Raw genomic sequence first — 15,103 nt, forward strand, 5'->3', positions numbered from 1 at the left:
TTTAGTGCAAAACTAATTTCTTCACCGAAAGTGCTGTTTCTCTTCCAATTACACAAACTAGAATCACTGAATCACAGAATCGTTACAACGCAGACGGCGGCCATTCGTCCCATCGTGTGCGCACCCGCTCTCTGACAGAGCAACTCCCTCAGTTCCAATCCCCTGCCTTCTGCCCTGAACCCTGCACATTCTTCCTTTTCTGCGTTTAATTTTATTTCTTTTAAACTCCCATTTCCCAGATTGAGTAATTGTTCTAGGCAGGTATTTCGAGTGAAGGTGAGGGTTGTTTTCTTGTTGCTGCTGGAACACCATCAGCGTTAGGACCTGAGGGTCGCGGGTTTGCTCCATCTCCAGGATGGAGGAGCTTGTCGCCTGTGCCGGGGCTGCTGCGATCACTCACTAGGACATTAGGAGAAGGAGGAGGAATCAGCGAACTGCACCGCAGTAAGATCGCCCTCTGCTACTCCGCTTCGTGTTGACATTTTCTGAGTTGACTCGACCGGAACGAGGAGATTGTCAGTCTGTGTGTGTGTCGGTGTAGCAAACCGTGCAAAAGCTGGATGAAAACCTCTCAATTGTGTTCGATCGGATCGGTGCTGAAGACATGCGAAGGAATAGACTAGATATTTTTTAAAGAAGGTTAATCAATCAGCTTTACAGCAGTGTGAAGTAAGTCGATATCCATGTATTTCGGAAGATAATGCATTAACATTATTTTTCTGTGTGGGCTTTTATAAAGATTCATTTTTAAGCTTTCTTCAATTTGACTTTTTACATTTCTATGCAAACAGATGGCTGAACAAGTTGTGATCTCCGAGATCTACTGAGCTTCTCCTTATTCACATTTTATATCTTTACGTGCGTTTTTCTTGCACATTCCAGCTCGCTGTTGGATGTTGTGTGTCTAACTATTCGGCCACAATCCATTGCCGGATATGCAATCTTTCTAAAGTTAGTGTTCCTTTGCCTTGATCTTTCAAGCTTGTTATAGATGCAGGGTGCCACTTTTTAATGTTGCCTTTAGTCAGCCACGGGTCTGACGGAGAGAACCAACATGATGTTTGAGATTCCAAATTAAGCGAATGAAAAAAGAATCATTCACAGTTGACATATTATACAAGTCGCTTACTCAAGTCCAGAGAGGTTAAGAAAGAAAGACTTGCATTTATATAGCGCCTTTCACGACATCTGGATCCCCCAAAGCACTTTACAGCTTTACAATGAAGTGCTTTTGAAGTGTAGTCACTGTTGTAATCCAGGGAATAAGATTGACAATAGCTAAGGATTAGAGATTTCAAGCGTGTATAAAGGGTTGCTGAATTTAACCAGATAAACCCGCCAACCTATCAGCCTAAGGAAGCTGGCTGCTGCTTATCCAGCTAGGATGATCAGGCTATTACTCACAGAAAGAGAGAGGGGAAAAACCAGGTCTCTGGTATGGTGGTGTGGATCCTGAGTGTCAGATTACTAAATCTAGCACAGAGGTTTCCAATTGTCCATTTTCAGATATATCATTTTGATCCTAATGAGACTCTTTTTAAATGGGGTATAACTTAATTTAATTTTATTTATTTAGGAGATGCGGGCACCACTGGCATTTATTCCCTATCCCAGTTGCCCTTGAGAAGGTGGTGGTGAGCCACCTTCTTGAACTGCTGCAATCCGTGTGGTGTAGACACACCCATAGTGCTGTTAGGTAGGGAGTTCCAGGATTTTGACCCAGCACTGATGAAGCAACAGTGATCTATTTTCATGTCAGGATGGTGTGTGACTTGGAGAGGAACTTGCAGATGGTGGTGTTCCTTTGCCCTATGGAAATGGCAGAGACATTGAACAACTATTGTGTGTCTGGCTTCGCAGTAGAAGACACAAACTATATACTAGAAGTAATGGGTAAGCAAGGGGCAAATAAGAGTGAGGAAGTTAAGGTAATTAATACCAGCAGAGAAAAAGTATTGAAGAAACTGAAGGGATTAAAAGTCGACAAATCCCTGGGACCTGATGGCCTACATCCTCGGGTTCTAAGAGAGGAATCTGCAGAGATAGTGGATGCAATGGTTGTGACTTTCCAAAATTGCTTAAATTCTAGAATGGTCCCAGCAGATTAGAAATTAGCAAATGCAATACCAGTATTTAAAAAAGGAGGGAGAGAGAAAACAGGGAACTATAGACCAGTTACCTGACATCAGTCATTGGGAAAATGTTGGAATCTATTTTTAAGGAAGTCTTAACAATGCACTTAGAAAATCATAGTATGATCAGACAAAGCCAACATGGTTTTATGAAAGTAAAATTGTGATTTACAAATTTATTCGAGTTTTTTGAGGCTATAACTAGTAGGGAGATAAAGGGGAGCCAGTAGATGTAGTATACTTGGATTTCCAAAAGGTGCCACACATAGGCAAGATGGAGCATGGAGTTGGGGGGTAATACATTAGCATGGATGGAGGATTGGTTAAAGGGCAGGAAGCAAAGAGTAGGGATAAACGGGACATTTTCAAGATCATAGGCTGTAACTAGTGGAGTGCCACAAGGATCAGTGCTGGGGCCTCAGCTATTTACAATTTATATTAATGTGACTTAGACGAGGAGACTGAGAGTAATGTATCTAAGTTTGCTGATGATACAAAACTAGGTGGGAATAGATCTTTGAAGGGGCAGGACATATTGAGAGAGTGGTTAGTAATGCATATGGGATCATGGGCTTCATAAATAGAGGGATTTGAGTACAAAAACAGGAAGGTTATGTTAAACCTTTATAAAGCTCTGGTTAGGCACCAACTGAAGTATTGCATTCAGTTCTGGTCACCGCACTTCAGGAAGGATGTGAGGGTCCTTGAGAGGGTGCAGACGAGATTTACCAGAATGGTTCCAGGCATGGAGAATTTTAGTTACAAGGTTAGCTTGGAAAAGCTGGGTTTGTTCTCCTTAGAACAAAGGAGATTGAGAGGAGATTTAATAGCAGTGTACATGATTATGACAGGCTTAAATAGGTTAGACAAGGAAAAACTGTTCCCATTAACAAATGGTACAAAGATTAGGGGGACACAGTTTGAAAGTTTTGGGGAAAAATGCAGGGGGAATATGAGGAAGCAATTTTTTATGCAGTGGGGGTCAATGACCTGAAACTTGCTACCCACAAGGTAGGGATGATCAATGACCTTAAGAAGAAGTTGGATGGCCACCTGAGAGAAATAGACTTGCAGGGCTATGGGGATTGAGCCGGGGAGTGGGACTGACTGCATAATCTCTGTGGAGAGCCAGCATGGACTCAGTGGGCCGAATTTATGTGCCATAAATTACTCTACTTTATGACTCTATGAATGTAAGCTGTGAGGAGGACGCATAGTGGCTGCAAAGAGATACAGGTTAAGTGAATGGGCAACAAGGTGACTGATGAAGTATAATGTGTGAAAATGTGAGGTTATTCACCTTGGTAGTAAGAACAGAAAAGCAACACAGAAAGTTGGCATGCAGGTACAGTAAGCAATTAGGAAAGCAAATGACATGTTTGCCTTTATTACAAGGGGATTGGAATACGTGAATAAGGAAGTCTTGCTACAATTGTACAGGGCTTTGGTGAGACCACACCTGGAGTGCTGTGTGCAGTTTTGGTCTCGATATTTAAGGAAGGATATACTTGCATTGGAAGTGGTGCAGCAAAGTTTCACTGGATTGGTTCTTGAGATGAGAGGGGTGTCCTTTAATGACAGGTTGAGTAAATTGGACCTATATTCTCTGGCATTTAGAAGAATGAGAGGTGATCTCATTGAAACATAAGATTCTGAAGAAGCGTGACAGGGTAGACACTAAAAAGGTCATCCCCATGGCCGGGGAATCTAGAACACAGGGGCACATTCTCAGGATCATTTAGGACTGAGGCAAGGAGAACCTTCTTCACTCAAAGAGTTGTGAATCTTTGGAATTCTCTACCCCAGAAGGTAGTGAATGCTCCATCGTTGAATACATTTAAGGATGAGGTAGGCAGATTTTTGGTCTTTCAGGGAATCAAGAGGTATGGGGAGTGGGTAGGAACTTGGAGTTGAGGCAGAAGATCAGCCATGATCATATTGAATGGTGGAACAGGCTCGACCAGCCATATGGTCTACTCCTACTCCTATTTCTTTCATTCATATGCACCTGATGCCTTTGTTCTTCTCGGTAGTAGAGGTAATGGGTTTGGAAAGTGCTCTTGAAGAAATCTTGGCGAGTTGCTGCAGTGCATCTTGTAGATGCTACACATTGCTGCCACTGTGCACTGCTGGTGGAGAGAGTGAATGTTTAAGATGGTGGATGGCGTGCCGATCAAGCGGGCTGCTTTGTCCCAGATAGTGTTGATCTTCCTGAGTGTTGTTGGAGCTGCACTCATTCAGGCAAGAGGACAGTATACAATCACACTCCTGACTTATGACTTGTAAATGGTGGAAAGACTTTGGGGAGTCAGGAATTACTCATCGCAGAATTCCCAGTCTCTGACCTGCTGTTGTAGTCATAGTATTTATGTGACTGGTCCAGTTAAGTTTCTGGGAATAGTTACCCTCAGGATGTTGATGGGAGAGGATTCAGCGATGATAATGCTGATTAATATCAAGGGGAAGTGGTTAGATTCTCTCTTGTTGAATTTCGTCATTGTCTGGCACTTGTGTGGTGTGATGTTACTTGCCCAAGCCTGAATGTTGGCCAGGACTTTCTGCATATGGACATGGACTGCTTCAGTATCTGAGGAATCACAAATAGTGCTGAACATTGTAAATCATCAGCGAACATCCCCACTTCTGACCTTATGATGGAGGAAAGGTTATTAATGAAGCAGTTGAAGATAGTTGGGCCTAGGACACTGCCCTGAGGAACTCCTGCAGCAATGCCCTGGGGTTAGTTGATTGGCTTCCAACAACCATAACCATCTTCCTTTGTGCTAGGTGCAACACCAACTAGTGAAGAGTTTTACCTTGATTCCAATTGACTTCAATTTTGCTAAGGCTCCATGACGCCACACATGGTCAAATGCTGCCTTGATGTCAAGGGCAATCACTTTCACCTCACCTCTAGAATTCAGCTGCTGTCCATGTTTGGACCAAGGCTGTAATGAGATCAGGAGCCAAACAGTCCTGGCTGAACCCAAACTGAGCATCAGTGAGCAGGTTATTGGTGAGTAAATGCCACTTGATAGCATTGTTGACGACCCCTTTCGTCATTTTCTGATGTAGGCTGATGGGGCCGTGATTGGCTGGATTGGATTTGTCCTGTTTTTTGTGGACAGGACATACCTGGGCAATTTTTCACATTTTCGGGTGGATGCCAGTTTTGTAGCTGTACAGGAACAGCTTGGCTAGGGGTGCGGCTAGTTCTGAAACACAAATCTTCAATACTACTGCTGGGATGCTGTCGGGTCCGCTAGCCTTTGCAGATCCAGTGCCTTCAGCCGTTTCTTGATATCACGTGGAGTAAATCAGATTGCCTGAAGATTTGCAGCTGTAATGCTGGGGACCTCAGGAAGAGGTCAAGATGAGTTATCCACTGGGTACTTCTGGCTGAAGATGGTTGCAGATGCTTCAGCCTCTCTTTTGCACTGACATGCCTCTTCTTACTTTACCCAGCATTAAAATGTTTAAAACGATGAGTTAGTCCCTGTTTGGTTTTGGACCCGGCAGTCTGGATATTTCTAAAATGTAAACTGGGCACCAATATTTTGTGTTTTTCCAAATAAAATAATATTTTTGGAACTTTATGAGCTTTGATACATGAGAATTTGCACTAAGGTTTCAATGAGCTTTTACCAGCAGCTAAGAAAACTTTAATCATTTATGATCTTACCACTGGCTCCTCTGCCTGGTTTTGGACTTGGCAAAAGGTATCAATTCTACTCCCCACCTCTCTTCCCCACCCTCCCCACAACTTGTACCTATGCATTACAGAAATCTGCTGTTCTATATTAACATCTCTACCATGGTAACCCCATTACCCTAATAATTTATAGAACATCTCGTGGGGTTTCATAGAAAGTCAAAGAAAAACCTTAAAACTCAGCACTCCCAAGCAATGCCCCTGTTAATATGTTTGCCACAGTCTGGTAAGATCAACAGCTAGTTAGTGTGAAGTAGATGTTACGGAAAGGTGGTAAGGAGTGTGTGTGGTTCCCACTGGTCACCTCCCAACTTACTGCAATCGTGGTTTGTTTAAAATGATGAGTTAGTCCCTGAGTATTTTTTAGGGTCAAATAAACAAACAAATAACAAGTTTTCTTGTAGATTTAAAACAGAAGATTAACTATTTATTGAACAATATTCATTCCCTGGAATGTTCGCAACACCACTCATGCATGCATCCACTGTCACATGCAATCTGAAGAGAAGATAGAAGGTAAAGTGTAAGAGTTTCAAGGTGTGGTGGGTGTTCGTGGTTTATGGTAAACCTACTAATTCTCCTATGGCAGCGAGGCCTGGACAACGTATGTCAGCCAAGAGCGACGTCTCAATTCATTCCATCTTCGCTGCCTCCGGAGAATGCTTGGCATCAGGTGGCAGGACCGTATCTCCAACACAGACGTCCTCGAGGCGGCCAACATCCCCAGCTTATACACACTACTGAGTCAGCGGTGCTTGAGATGGCTTGGCCATGTGAGCCGCATGGAAGATGGCAGGATCCCCAAAGACACATTGTACAGCGAGCTCGCCACTGGTATCAGACCCACCGGCCGTCCATGTCTCCGCTTTAAAGACGTCTGCAAACGTGACATGAAATCCTGTGACATTGATCACAAGTCGTGGGAGTCAGTTGCCAGCGATCGTCAGAGCTGGCGGGCAGCCATAAAGGCGGGGCTAAAGTGTGGCGAGTCGAAGAGACTTAGCAGTTGGCAGGAAAAAAGACAGAGGCGCAAGGGGAGAGCCAACTGTGTAACAGCCCCGACAAACAAATTTCTCTGCAGCACCTGTGGAAGAGCCTGTCACTCTAGAATTGGCCTTTATAGCCACTCCAGGCGCTGCTTCACAAACCACTGACCACCTCCAGGCGCTTATCCATTGTCTCTCGAGATAAGGAGGCCAAAGAAGACTACATCTCCTAAGTAGGGTATTCTCTTTTAAAGGTGCAGGCCTGGATGTTTGTAGTCTTGAACTTGCTTAGGTATTATAGATGCTGGTGGTTAAGATTTCAGACTGAAGGTGATGGTCAGCAAGTTGAAGAGTAGAATTAGCAGCAGGGCTCCTTCCTTCCCTGGATGGATTTCTTTCCACAGCCACTGACTGGACTGCTTTCTGTGATGTTGCTGTGATCTCTCCCTCTCTCCCAAGGGTTGCCTTTTAAGGTAAATATTAATCACATTAGCCTTTCTGTTATTTGACACATGGTCTCTCCCCTGGTGGCACCACATAATGGACCAGGATGTAGAGTCCATGGCCAACTATGGATGTCTGCATGGTTATCATTCTGTTATGATGTGGCTTTATACCTTCTTTGTCTCAGAAGAAAACTGTCCAATTCAGGAATGTCTCTTGATGGTTTCAGGATGGGTGTAGTTGACACCTCTTAGCCTGGAATGTATCCTTTTGTCCTTTTGAGACAGGGAAACAGTTTTTGAACACACTGGCCAGGTCATCTGACCTTCGGCGACCTTCTACTTTTTTAAAGGAAACATCAATTTCAGAGAATGCACATTGAATAAAGTTTGTATCTTAAAAGTTAGGAATATGATATGTCTTTACTGGGTATGACATTGAACTCTCATCATTAGGTCTGTTATTCATCTCAACCCTGTTAATGCCCAAAGCATTCAGTATATTCAATTGTGCCCATTCCTGAACTGGACTTTTTGCTGCAGTGCAGCAGAAGTGGACAGCCCACTATACTGTTGGCCATCCCTATTTTGAGTGTCAGCTTGCCTCATTTGGTAATTTGCTTGCCTTTGATCCAGGAGACTGTGACTTCAAGTTGGACTGGAGGACAGAGAGTGAGAGACAATTTAAAATTGTATCTATTTCTTCCAGATGTTGCCCTCCCCCATGTTCAATACTGGTGCATTCTGGTTACATTTTTTAACTACACAGTTGATAGAGTTTTAATCCCGGAAACATTATTGACAGAAAAATTGTGTTAGATTTGGGTTTGTTCATATTCAGAACATCAGCCACATCATTTACCTCAAAAGCTACCTCAGCATTTACAAGGGGAAAGAGCTTGAGACCTCCTGCCTGGCAAAAATGGGGCAGTATTGCCCTGAAAATTACAGTCATGCAACACAGAAGGAGGCCATTTTCTGCTGGTCCTTTGACAGAGCCCACTCCCCTGCTATTTCCCCATATCATTGCATTTTTTTCCTATTCAAATATTAATCCAATTCCCTTTTGAAAGTTACTACTGAATCTGCTTTCTTCACCCTGTCAGGCAGTCCATTCCAGATCATAATGTCTCACTGATGAAAAAAAGGCTCATCAATTTCCTCTTTTGTTGTCAATTATCTTAAATCCATGCCCTCGGGCTACCTAGCCTCCTGCCAGTGGAAACAGATTCCTCCCTATCTATTCTATCAAACCTCCATAGAATTTTGAATCTCTCTATCATGTCATGGTTAACCTTTATAATAAAAAAAACCAAAATACTGCGGATGCTGGAAATCTGAAATAAAAGCAAGAAATGCTGGAACCACTCAGCAGGTCTGGCAGCATCTGTGGAAAGAGAAGCAGAGTTAACATTTCGGGTCATCGGAACCTTTTCTGCTTTAACCTTTTCTGCTTTAAGGAGAACAATCCAAGTTTTCCTGGTCTCTCTACATAACCAAAGTCCCCCATCCCTGGTATCATGCTGGTAAATCATCTCTGCACCCTCTGCAATGCCTTGAAATCCTTCCTAAAGTATGGTGCCGGAATTGAACTTGATAATCTACCTGAGGTCTAAGCAGTGATTTATAAATGTTTAGCGTAGCTTTCTTGCTTTTGTACTCTGTGCCTCTATTTATAAAGCCAAAGAGCTTTTAAACAACCTTCTCAACTTGTTTTGCTACCTTCAAAGATTTGTGTATGTAACCACCATCCCCTCCTCCCCAAGGTCTCTCCTGTACCATTTAGTTCATATTTCCTCTCCTCACTTTCCTTTCAGAATGCATCACTTCACACTTATGTGCATTAAATTTAATCAGCCGTGTGTCTGCCCATATCACCAGTCTGTCTGTGTTCTCCTGCAGTCTGCTACTATCCTCCCCAGTGGTGGGGTATGACTTGCTGCCCTGCTGTCACCAAGGGTGGTGTTAACACTATATTGTCAAGGATCTAACATTGGGAAACCACAGTGCCCACCTGAGTCAGGTAGTAGGCCCTATTAATACACAAATAGGGATGCTATGACATACATAGGTACCCAGTTGCCATTTTAGGACTTATCTAAGTGGAACATATTGGCAACCTAGCCAACAGTGAGCCTAGAAGATAAGTTTTTATTTATTGTTCAGGGCCAGAAGGAGCTGGAGTGCTCATCGGCCAGTCTGCAGTTCATGCTTATATTAAGCAGGTGACTGATACCTTGAGCGGAATCTTTTTAAAAATTTTCAGGTGTCAGTACCGTTTCCGGGTCCCGACCTGCACAGGACAGAGGTGCGCTGACATGGAGAATCCTGCCTTCACGTTCCAGTGGGCAGTTTACCAAGGCGGGAGTGCAGGACATCGCGGCCCACTCCAGTCAAGGCTGGAAGGCCCCACTGTGAGACCGGTGAGAGTGCTGCTGAGGGCTAAACTGATGGAGTGGCAGGGAGGCACTTCAGCTGCCATTTGCATCCATGGCAGAAAAGTTAAATGCATATGGGCAGCAAAGATATTCATCTCCATGATTTCTTCACTCACTGGCAAGGCTGCGATATGGGCAAACATACAACCATATGAATTTGGAGCAGAAGTAGGCCATTTGGTCTCTCTAGCCTGCTCTGCCATTCAATAAGATCATGGATGATCTGTTTGTGTCTCGAATTCCACACTCCCATCTACCCCCGATAACCTTTGATTCCCTTGCCTAACAAGAATCTATCTACCTCCGCCTTAAAAATATTCAATGACCCCGCCTCCACCACCTTCTGATGCAGAGTTCCAAAGTCACACAACTGTCAGAGAAAAAATTTCTCCTCATCTCTGTCCTAAAAGGGCGACCCCTAGTTCTATACTCATCCACAAGAGGAAACGTCCTTTCTACATCCATCTTATCAAGACTGTTCAGAATCTTATATACTTCTATCAAGTTTGTCCTCACTCTTCTAAACTCCAGTGAAAACAAGCCCAGTCTGTCCACCTTTTCCTCATAAGACAACCTGCTTATTCCAGATATCAATCTAGTAAACCTTCTCTGAACCACCTCCAATGCTTTTACATCCTTCCTTAAATAAGGAGACCAAAACTGCACACCGCATTTGAGATGTGGTCTCATCACTGCCCTGTATAACTGAAGCATAACATCCTTACTTTTATTTTCAATTCTTCTCATAATAAAGGATTGCATGCCATTAATTTTCTTCATTACTTGCTGTACCTGCATACTAACTTTTTGTGACTCATGCATGAGAATGCAAACAACAAGCCTTACCATTTACTGCCACTGAGCTCTTCCAACAGCTTCAAAAGTATGAGGCTCTGACCTCTCACCTACCAGGGGCCGCCACAGCAGGGGGCCTGTGTGCCGCTTGCAAGATTCCAGCTATGTCCAAGGCCCTTTTAAGTGCCTTTATTAGAAACCATCGCTATTGGGCAGGCAGCTTCTGCCACAGGGAGCCCACCTCCGGGAAGATCTCTGACACACACATTCCAAATTTCCATGCCCCCCGCCCCCCCACCTCCAAAGCTGCCTCCACAGGGCTGGTAAGATTCTGCCCCATGCTTCCTTACGCGCCGCTAAAAACAGTTTAGGGCTCTGAGGTTAGCACAGTTATCAGCCTTCCTCCAAATCCAAGGTGTCATTGATTGCCCTCATATTTCCCTGTGGGCTCCTTCAGATGAGGCCACTAGTTTTGAATTGTCAGGCCTTTTACTTCCTTGCAACTGGTGTGTGATCAGCAGAGCATTTGTAGGTCTGTGCCTGCTTTCCTGATCGCTGCAGGGACTTTGTATGGAGCCATAGTTGAATGAAGCCCTTCATCGTGATGAGGTAGATGACACTGATGACATAAGGGTGGCAAAGAAGAAGGAGGGCTCCAACACCTGCCTATTGCCAAATCTCTTTACCAGGAGCTTATTGAAGACTGCTTCAGCAAAACATTCTCTGCTCCCTTGAATTCACAGCCATGTCTACCAGCTGTCCTGGTACTTCCATCCTTTATTAAGTTATATTCACCCAAAGACCAATATTAATATTCATGACACCTGCCATTGCATGGTCACCAGCTACTGCACTCTGGAACACTCTGCACACTACAAACTAATAAGGTTGATCATTTTACTAGCTTACTAAAAGTCCACAACAGAACTTTTAGTGCCTGTCGTAACCGCTGTCTTACCTACTCTAGTGCTCCTATGAGGTACTTTCCCAGCAGCTATAGCATTGGAGATGTTCAGTGCTCTTGAAAAGCTTGTGGTCCTGGAATTCAGGCTTGAGAACCCTGACTGCCGAATGAAGCCACTCGGTCGCTGAGGAGGCAGTCTACTTTAGTTGACTTTGTGGCACCATGATAGCCATTCAAGCTGGCCGAGCGCGTCTACCCTGAGGCACAGTGTGGCTTTCGTGCAGAGAGATCGACTATTGACATGCTGTTCTCCCTTCGTCAGATACAGGAGAAATGCCGTGAACAACAGATGCCCCTCTACATTGCTTTCATTGATCTCACCAAAGCCTTTGACCTCGTCAGCAGACGTGGTCTCTTCAGACTACTAGAAAAGATCGGATGTCCACCAAAGCTACTAAGTATCATCACCTCATTCCATGACAATATGAAAGGCACAATTCAACATGGTGGCTCCTCATCAGAGCCCTTTCCTATCCTGAGTGGTGTGAAACAGGGCTGTGTTCTCGCACCCACACTTTTTGGGATTTTCTTCTCCCTGCTGCTTTCACATGCGTTCAAATCCTCTGAAGAAGGAATTTTCCTCCACACAAGATCAGGGGGCAGGTTGTTCAACCTTGCCCGTCTAAGAGCGAAGTCCAAAGTACGGAAAGTCCTCATCAGAGAACTCCTCTTTGCTGACGATGCTGCTTTAACATCTCACACTGAAGAATGCCTGCAGAGTCTCATCGACAGGTTTGCGTCTGCCTGCAATGAATTTGGCCTAACCATCAGCCTCAAGAAAACGAACATCATGGGGCAGGATGTCAGAAATGCTCCATCCATCAATATTGGCGACCACGCTCTGGAAGTGGTTCAAGAGTTCACCTACCTAGGCTCAACTATCACCAGTAACCTGTCTCTAGATGCAGAAATCAACAAGCGCATGGGTAAGGCTTCCACTGCTATGTTCAGACTGGCCAAGAGAGTGTGGGAAAATGGCGCACTGACACGGAACACAAAAGTCCGAGTGTATCAGGCCTGTGTCCTCAGCACCTTGCTCTACGGCAGCGAGGCCTGGACAACGTATGCCAGCCAAGAGCGACGTCTCAATTCATTCCATCTTCGCTGCCTTCGGAGAATACTTGGCATCAGGTGGCAGGACTATATCTCCAACACAGAAGTCCTTGAAGCGGCCAACATCCCCAGCTTATACACACTACTGAGTCAGCGGCGCTTGAGATGGCTTGGCCATGTGAGCCGCATGGAAGATGGCAGGATCCCCAAAGACACATTGTACAGCGAGCTCGCCACTGGTATCAGACCCACCGGCCGTCCATGTCTCCGTTATAAAGACGTCTGCAAACGCGACATGAAATCGTGTGACATTGATCACAAGTCGTGGGAGTCAGTTGCCAGCATTCGCCAGAGCTGGCGGGCAGCCATAAAGACAGGGCTAAATTGTGGCGAGTCGAAGAGACTTAGTAGTTGGCAGGAAAAAAGACAGAGGCGCAAGGGGAGAGCCAACTGTGCAACAGCCCCAACAAACAAATTTCTCTGCAGCACCTGTGGAAGAGCCTGTTACTCCAGAATTGGCCTTTATAGCCACTCCAGGCGCTGCTTCACAAACCACTGACCACCTCCAGGCGTGTATCCATTGTCTCTCGAGATAAGGAGGCCCAAAAGAAAAAGAAGATAGCCATTATTTGAAAGGGTGGAGAAGGGTCCAAAATGCTGTCATCCTGGGAGAGGGCAACATGTTCCACTCCCCTTGCACAACTGACCCTGCAGGGCCCATGTTGTTGAAAGGACCTTGATAAAGGACAGAGGGACAAGGGTAACACATAATGACACTGGTCAGCCTTGGCAGATGAGTGGCAGTGCCATGCCACACAAGATGCCGTGTGCGTGTGTTAAAGAGTTAAGCGGAAAGAGAAAAGGAAGAAAACATTCTCAAGCACCATGTTGTGCGTGGCTTTTGGCCTTGCTATCTACAATACTGCTGCTCTCTCTCCTGCTAAGGTCAATGGCAATTGGTGTCAGAGTTTGCATTGTAAAAGGATTATCCTATTCTTGAAGTCTTCCTTCAATTTGAACAAGATACTCCTGCAAGATCAGTGGAAGTGGATTAATGTGTGTTCTTTGAGAGGCTTTGACGATGCGTGAGACAGCTAAATGTAGTGTGCATGCTAACTGCGAAGAAGAAGAAGTGTATGTAGGCAGGAGAAGAAGGTCATTGTGAGGGCAGTAGCAGGCATTGATATGTAGCATAAGTTCTTGTCAGTTGTTGCAAAATGAACTTGCCTCAAGGGAGAAAACGTGTGCATACTGTTTCTCCAGGACATGAGCACATAATCTAGGTGGGTACTTTAGAGCACTATTGAGGGGGTGCTGCTTTATCAAAGGTGTTATTCTTCAAATGTAATTTTAAATTGAGTCCTTGACTGTTTTGGTGATTTACGTATACATTAAGGAGACTTAAGAATCAGATTGGCTTCGATGGATCGGACAAGGCCACAGAATGAAAGGCGGTCGCATACCCAAGAACCTTCTGTATGGTGAGGTAGCCGGGGCCAGACAACCAGTGGGGTGCCCAAAGCTCACTTCAAGGATACTTGCAAGCGTGACATGAAGGCCCTAAATGTCAATTGTTGCAGTTAGGAGGCATGAGCTGGTGAAATAGGGAAATGGCGACACATCCTGTGGACTGGTGTGCACTATCATGATGAACAGTTGCTACAGCAGCTTGGCAACAGGCGCCAATGTCATAAACAACAACTCACAGCAGCACTTGTGGCACTTGTAGCAGAATCTGTCTCTCAAGGATTGGCCTTTACAGCCATTAGCAAAGATGCACCAAGAGAAGACACACCACCTAAAGTGATTGTTTTCTGCGTGTTCATCATCTTTTGTCAACGGAAGGATGCCAACCGAGGAGGGGAGTTCTCCTCGTGTCCTGGCTACTATTCTGCCTTCAAGCAACACCATGGAAACAATTAAATAGTCATTCTTCTCACTGCTGTTTTTGGGCCTTTTCTGTGTTCAGAATGACTGCTGCATTCACCTCTATAATGAGAGTTATTCATTATATGTGAAGTGCGAGGCCATTTCAGATGTGATAAGGCACAGGGTATGGTAGCGTAGTAGTTATGTTGCTTGACTAGTAATCCCAAATATATGAGCTCAAATCTAATCATGGAAATTTCAATATTAGAAATAAAGTTTAAAGATAAAAATCTGGAATGTATCAGTAAAAGTGACCATGAGGCTGTTGGATTGTAATAAAACCCAACTGATTCATTAATGTCATTCAGGGAAGGAAACCTGTTGTCCTTACCTGGTCTGGCCTAAATGTAATTACAGTCCAACCCCAATATAGTACATTGTTAAATACCTTCTGTAGTGACTTAGCATGCCATTCAGTGATATTAAATTGCTTAAGTGCTGTGTCAAAATCCTGGAACTCCCTATTCAACAACATTGTGGGTTTGTTTAATCTTAGCTGCGTGGAAGCGGCTTTGGAGGTGGGAGGTGGAATTTTAGAATATCTCGCACTAGGCAGCTCCCTGAAGTGTTTCCACCTCCGAGGGATCTTGCCGCTGCTCAGCTACCTGCTCAGCAGTGCCGGGTAGCTAATTATGAGCAATTAAGTGCCCA

The 15,103-nt window shown here is 44.6% G+C and overlaps 1 protein-coding gene across 4 annotated transcripts in view; it reads left to right on the plus strand.

Moving 5' to 3' along the window:
- The first annotated feature begins 382 nt into the window (after positions 1–382).
- The window catches only part of rab27b (RAB27B, member RAS oncogene family), a 214,341-nt gene continuing 199,620 nt past the window's right edge, over positions 383–15,103 (plus strand). For all 4 annotated transcript variants that reach the window (XM_068030700.1, XM_068030732.1, XM_068030754.1 and 1 more), the window contains exon 1: positions 383–669. The gene's annotated coding sequence lies outside the window, so the exon portion shown is untranslated. The remainder of the gene's footprint in view (positions 670–15,103) is intronic.

This window comes from Heterodontus francisci, chromosome 1, assembly GCF_036365525.1.
Source record: "Heterodontus francisci isolate sHetFra1 chromosome 1, sHetFra1.hap1, whole genome shotgun sequence".
In the NCBI taxonomy this organism is placed as follows: domain Eukaryota; kingdom Metazoa; phylum Chordata; class Chondrichthyes; order Heterodontiformes; family Heterodontidae; genus Heterodontus; species Heterodontus francisci.